The sequence below is a fragment of the Dermacentor silvarum genome, chromosome 4, assembly GCF_013339745.2.
Source record: "Dermacentor silvarum isolate Dsil-2018 chromosome 4, BIME_Dsil_1.4, whole genome shotgun sequence".
In the NCBI taxonomy this organism is placed as follows: domain Eukaryota; kingdom Metazoa; phylum Arthropoda; class Arachnida; order Ixodida; family Ixodidae; genus Dermacentor; species Dermacentor silvarum.
The window spans coordinates 157,819,581-157,826,792 of record NC_051157.2 but is presented as its reverse complement, the minus strand read 5'-3'; the positions used below and the strand labels follow the sequence as shown (position 1 = coordinate 157,826,792).

General features: G+C 42.9%; 1 long non-coding RNA gene across 1 annotated transcript; it reads left to right on the top strand.

The window, feature by feature from the left end:
* Nucleotides 1-305: 305 nt before the first annotated feature.
* On the top strand, nt 306-4,728 carry LOC119448365 (uncharacterized). The gene is made up of 3 exons (XR_005191071.2): nt 306-539; nt 1,689-1,792; nt 4,158-4,728. It is a non-coding gene; the product is annotated as an uncharacterized LOC119448365 (long non-coding RNA).
* The last annotated feature ends 2,484 nt before the right edge of the window (nt 4,729-7,212 follow it).

The following is a 7,212-nucleotide window of genomic DNA, read 5'->3' as shown; positions in this document are numbered from 1 at the left end:
CTACGAAATAACTTTTTTTAGCAAATGAACGTAAAATTTCAATTTTCGCGCCAAAATCCTGAAAATTGTCCTTAACAAAATGGCGCCTACAGTAATCAACAGCCTTTCATTTATACTTTAAACACAAAACCTTGTGAACGTTGCGTTATCGTATAATTATTATTACATATTATTACATTTATTATTATAAAATAATAACGTAAATATAGTAGCAATATTAAAGAAGAATTGGCAAGAAGCAGTTTGGCGCAACGTCTCGCATTTTCCTTCTGCCTGTTTTGGCGGCGTATTTGCGTTGCGATTGCGTCATTCTTCTCGGAGCCGGAGTGAACTTCAAGTCGCGTGTTTGCATGAGTTTTTTGAAGTGCTGTTGGGGCTGGGGCTGCGTGATCGTCACTGGCGTCCTCCAGAGTGCCCACCGATCAGAAAGTCGTACGAACCGCAAGCTTTGAACGTCTGTTTATCGCACCCTCGAAAGCGGCGGCACAGAAGGCGCGATGTGAGCTCCGGTGGCAACATCAGCCCTTTGTCTCGTAACGGTAAGTAAACGTTTGTTAGCGTAGCCAACATGCTTATGTGTATTGATTATGAACACTATGTTGAGAGATGTCAAGAGCAGAGCACGCCTCGAGGTTGCCGAAATGTTTAAAGCGCTTGGCTAGCTTGTCGAGGCAGGCAACAGCTTTGCGCACCGGCAGCTCAGTAAGCGTTCGCGACGGGCTAGCGGTAGCGTGTCCAAAAGTGAACCGCAAGCGAGCTACTCCGACAGCGAGTATCCTAGCTTCAGTGCAGTAAGCGCAACGCCTGTTAGCAGTAGCACGGCTACAGGCCGCGCTACTGTTCAGGGCTGGTATTTTGTAGCGATGCCTTTCCGATGCTAATGCCTCTTCGCGCTTTTCGCGCTTGGTCAGTGGGCAGAGTGCCGGTCTGCTCACGTTATCAACGGGATCAGCCGGCCGTGAGTGGTGGATGATAAATCAAGTAAATAAAGCGCAAGGCATCGCTTCAAAATACCGGCCCGGATTGCACAGAAAGCAGCTCAGATTGTTCAGATCGTAATGCTGAGGTTTTCGGCGACTGGTGTCTATGCGAAGCCGGTGAGGATTCATAAGGATGTATTTAACGCTGACGTGCAGGAAACCGCAGAACGGGCAGGAAGCCAAAGCACTAGCAGCTAAAATTTCGCAGCTTCGCCTGCAAATTGGGCTCTACAATGTAACATTACCCACAGGTCCCTGACACCGCTTTCCGACTTCTAAGAGCACATGAGTGTTTCCGGAATCTTTCAAAAGATGCTAGAACTTTTCTGAAGACCCCCCGTGGGGCTGTCGAGGTATGTGTATGTGTTGCCTTAAACTAGCTTAAATTTCGTTGATAAATTTAAAGAAAATTAGAGCATGCTTCCACTTCAAATGCACCTGCTACGTGTTTTGGATCTGCTGTTTGATAATGACAAGAGCATATGTAGGTGGAACGTGGTTGGAGTGGAAGCATGCGTATTTTGCACATTGTATACATCAGAGCATTTGGAGCACCACCAAACTTTTTGTTATCTTTTTTATTGGCTGAGTTGTTGAGGTGATAAAATTTTTGCTGTGAGGACGTTTTGCTGTGAGGACGTTCGAGATGTAGTAATTTGCTTACTGTGCTTTTTTTTCATGTAATGACAAAATCTTTATTTAACATAGGTGCCGTCCAGACTGGCCATGAGACCAGCGAATTTGCTGTAGAAACAGCCATCTGGGAGTGGCTGCGTCACGCTCCTGCCAGGCACAGAACTGCCATTGCCAAGGTAATGTGTCTTCATATGTGTCGCAATGGTTTAAACATATTGCAAATGTGAAACCAGCTATGAAAGGCACTCCTAGGATACGAAAGCAGATTTGAAAAAAAAAAACTTTCTGCATGGTAACTGCAGCAGCAATGAGGTATTTTTTCGAACTGGGCAAGATAGCATGAGTGAGGCTTGCACTCAAGCTCTCCGGTATTGAAGAGGAAGCAACTGTCATACAATTCAATTGGGTAGGCAGGTAGGTAGTAAACTTCATTGGGGATACAATTGGGTAACAGTAATTTTTGCTACATTTATAACAAAATAACTGTAAGCTTCTTAGCAAAACGTACACTTATTATCATTTACACTAGGCACTGTCGAGTGTAGCCGCGCATTTGAAGCACCTATTTACTATATTCTTTCATCGTAAACTTGAAGCGTAAGGAAAAATTTAAAGGGGGCTAAGTATCGTGCAGTAAGCTGGGGAATGGACGAGTTTAGTGTGATGACATAGAAAGATCGCTTCACTGTATATGCCAAGGTACGTTATATTTCAGTTTGGCAAGATGACTGCAGAAGATTACGTGAAGTGATAAGTTGAAATATTATCAAGCTGTACGGTGTGGATTCATTTAGAGCAACAAAGACGCTAAAGATCATTAGGATAAATATTTGTCTAGCAGTGAGCTTAGAGGTACGAGATTTCTGGCTTTATGTTTTCTGCTTTAGATGGAGGTTGTGGACATTTAAACCCTACAAAAAGAACTCGTAAGCATCATCATCATCAGCCTATTTTGTCCACTGCAGGACGAAGGCCTCGCCCTGCGATCTCCATTTAAACCCTGTCTTGTGCTAGCGTATTCCAACTTGCGCCTGCAAATTTCCTAACTTCATCATCCCATCTAGTTTTCTGCCGACCTCGACTGCGCTTCCCTTATCTTGGTATCCAATTTGTAACCCTAATGGTCCACCGGTTATCCATCCTACGCATTACAAGGCTTGCCCAGCTCGTAAGCATCATGGTGTCCTAAATAATATACTGCATAGCTTTTGTGTCAACCAGCCTCCCAAAAACCAAGACTGGTTCTAGATAACCTGTATAGTGCATTATTCAGGGTGGTCTGTGGTCCAAGTCACCAAGTGCTCCAGTACTGTGTTACGTGCTCCGCCGCTGTGCCGAGTGCTCTCCATTTCTGCAGTATACCAAGTGCCCCTTTGCGTCTCCATTTTACCAAGTGCTCTAATATTGTCAAATGCTTGACCACGTCTGCAATGTGCCATATTAATTTTCACAGCGTCCTACGAAATGCATGGACGTTCCAGTTAACTTTGCTTCAATGCATAAAACAGCATTTTCCTTTAAAAGTTCACTGGAACGCCCATGCATTTTGTAGGACACTTTGAAAATTAATATTTTGAGACTGTTTCACTCCTGAGAATTCGTTGCAAGTGCATATGCCTTGCGAACTCGGCGGCTGTAAATCGTAGATTGAAAGATGTGCCGTAAAACAATTAAAAGGTTTATTAGGATAATTGTGTTAATTATTCAGTTAGGCACACTGATTTCTTGCAGAAGTAGTGGCCACCTCATCGTGTAGTTTAGATCAAGGATTATAATTGTGCTATGTGCCATAGGCAATTTTTAAAAATTTTGTGCAGCTAAATTGAAACACTCTGTATATGTAAGTACTGACACGATACCACTGACTTGATACCGGATTTTGAAAAAAAAAACTATTCTGGCAAGCCACAGACCACCCTGAATGCACTATACAGGTTTTCTAGAACCAGTTTTGGTTTTTGGGAGGCTGGTTGATACAAAAACTATGCAGTATATTATTTAGGACACTATGATACTTACGAGTTCTTTTAGGGTTATGTCCACAACCGCCATTTAAAGCAGAAAATATAAAGCCAGAAATCTCGTACCTCTAAGTTCACTACTAGACAAATGTTTATCCTAATGATCTTTAGCGTCATTGTTGCTCTAAATGAATCCACACCGTACACCTTGCTAATATTCAAACTTATCACTTCACGTAATCTTCTGCAGTCATCTTGGCAAACTGAAATATAACATACCTTGGCGTATACACTGAAGCGATCTTTCTATGCCATCACACTAAACTCCTCTATTCCACAGCTTACTGCATAATCCTTAGCCCCTTTAAAATTTTTCCCTACGCTTCATGTTTACGTAGAAAGAATATAGAAAATTTATTGAGAGCAAATCTTAGCCTAAAGTATCGTTTTTTTTTAACAAATCCATAATATCTACAAATGGTATATGATTTTTTTTCTCACCAAAGTCTGTGTTAAAATTTATTAGCTCTGGGCATTTTATGTTGAATTCTTTGACCTTGCGTGACCATGTTTTCTGCAGGACTGTGCCACTGAACAGCCCGGATATGTGTGACATGGTTCGCTCGGCCTGTTGCACCTTTACCTATCACCCGCAGCATCTAGCTGCCAGAGTGACCTTGCTTTCTTCAGCGCTGTGCCACTGAACAGCCCGGACATGTGTGACATGGTCTCCTAGGCCTGCGGTACTTTCGCCGATTACCCGTGGCGTCGAGCTCCAGTGTGCCGAGTTGTCCAATACTGCCAAGTGCTTTATGATGCCACCAATGTGCCAAATGCTCTAGTACTGTTATGTGCTTCGCCACTCTGCCTTGCGCTCTCCACATCTCCAGTATATAAAGTGTCCCATCGCGTCTCCATTTGTGAAGTGCATTACCAAGTCACCAAGTGCTCCAGTACTGTGTTATGTGCTCCGCTGCTTTGCCGAGTGCTCTCCGTTTCTACAGTATACCAAGTGCCCCATTGCATCTCCATTTTACCGAGTGCTCCAATATTGTCAAATGCTTGACCAGGTCTGGAATGTGCCATGTGCTCCACTGCTGTGCCAAGTGTATACTTTGTAAATGATATACATGCCTTAAGTTCAACCAATAGCTCTACTGCATAATTTATCCTTACAGTTGGTCTTCAGATAGACTTCTATGTCAGTATGTACACATATTCTAGAGTTGTGTTACTGTTCCTGTAGAGTAGATGTGGGTCAACATGTTTTTTCTTCATAGAAGGCTACAGCGCGGAACCAACAAAGACAAAGAACACAGACACAGTGTTGACTTCAACAAGAATCAGCTTTCTGAAAGTCAGTGCTGTGTCTGTTCTTTGTGTGCCTCTCCTGTCTTCGTCGGTTCCGCGCCATGGCCTTCTACGATGTTCAAGCAGCAAGCCCAACTGGTTACTCTGCTCAGATGTTTTTCTACCATTCTTGGCACCTTTGTGCCGTTTCCTATATCAAGTGCCCAGCTTGCTATGCAACTGCCGAGATTTTTCACGCCAGCGTGCTGCTGCCATTGATGTCATCATTGCTAATACAGCCTTCATAAATAACAACATAAACTTGGACAGCACAATATTATTTTTAAATTTTCATTTCATTCTAATATATAAAGAAGGTTGTACTTATTTGTTTATTTCTACTAACATTCTGCAGATATCACAAGGACCATGCATTGCGTTCAATGTTTTACTCACAAAAGATGTGTGCATCACTCCTGGAAGTTTGTAGTTTGTGTATTTCTAGTCAGGTTTTGTGGATTTTGCTTCGACCAACTTTCTAGTCACATTTCGCAGATTCTACTTGCACATCTATTGATTTTGTTTTACTTGCACGTGAATTGTCTGCATTTTGACAAGGTCACAAATATATCGGAGAAAATATTGAGCTTTATGCTGCCAGATGTAAGAGTTGCGTGTTCAAAAGAACTCTTGTTCAAGTTCATGCTATTCATCGCTTCGACATTTCAGGTCTTGCTGTTCATCTTAGTATTTTTTATGCAATATTGTCTTAGCTGCATTTTATGTATGGTATAACAGGGATTCCTCAGCGAGAGCTTGAGGTATACTTTGCAAGGGCATTATTTAGGAATTTATTTCTCTGGTTTAGCTAGTTCTATATTTCCTAAGCAACGATATCCTAAAATTCTGTATGATATAGGTCTCATTTTTGCTGTTCAACGTAGCTTTCATTTTGTTAAACATATCCTGAATAAAAGCTTGAGATACTCTTTGAGGATGTACGCGTGAGTTTGTTTTAGTTCTATTTTTTCTATGAAAGGTTACTTTATTATGTGTAATGCTTGTTCTAAACTAAAATTTTGCTGTGGAACCAAAGTTTCAAGGCTGGTATCATTTTTCTATCACGTGAAAAAGACACTACACGATTGCCGCACATGCTGGGGAATGTATAAAATTACATCTTGGGAACGTACTTATTACGTATTTCGGCTCAAAACTAATATCCAAACAATGTAACAAATGTCCAGCAATTACATCCATATAACATCTTTTCAACGTAAAGTAGATTTTACGTAAACTAGATCTATTTGAACCTCTAATAGAGGTATTGAATGTCCAACTGAAATATCTAATGGACATCCAGGCAATGTTTATGGTTTATAGGGTTGATGGAGCCGAAATGCACAAACGCCGGTGTGCTTGCGTTGTAGTGCACGTTAAAGAACCCCAGGTGGTCAAAATTAATCCGGAGCCCTCCACAACGGCGTGCCTCATAATCAGAACTGGTTTTGGCACGTAAAAGCCCCGCAAGAAGAAGAAGCTGCGGAACCGATTGTCGCTGCTGCGTCCAGACGTAAAAGATGCAATGAGCGCTAAGACCGCAAAAATAAAAACATCTGCTGAAATGCACAGAGGTCCGCCGCGAGTGTTTGCTGTGGGTTATCGTGTACTGGTGTGTTCTGTGCGTGGAGAACTGGTGGCCTGGAGAAGTGACGCGTGTAAAGACATCTTCCAGATATCTAGTGTACGTACGAAGCACAGTGCGGTTCGTGCCCGCGGACCACCTGCGACCAGCAAACATCGACCCAAAGGTACGACATGAGCCAGTGGCTGAAGTGGAACTGCCACATGCATCTGACGTCACTGATATTACACCGACGACAGACCAAACCCGGAGTCGTTGCCACCAGCAACGACTCGACTGCGTCCAGGCAATCACGAGCATACGTTACCCTTGCGAAGTAGTGCAAGGGAGTGGCACCCACCTGATCGCCGAACTTATGATAGTTTCTAAATTTGTGCGTGAAGGAAGTGTTGTGACGTCATCTGTCATGCGCTAATCCATTGGCGTGTCATAATTGTGGGCTCGCAAACTACTGCTGGCTGCGCATGCGCCGGAAGATAGCCAGTGCTTATATAGGTGCTCGAGTATCGTTGTGTGTTCTCTCCTTGTTGTTGAGTTGAGGCTGCCAGCGTGCGCCTCGATAATAAAGTACGATCTAACCCGGTCTTGGTGTCACGCTACAACAACTTTTAAAGATTATCGTCTCAATTTACGCCGAAATACGGTTCAGGACTCAGCTTACCCTTGCTGTTTGTATTCACCATGAGCTTTGAAGGATAAA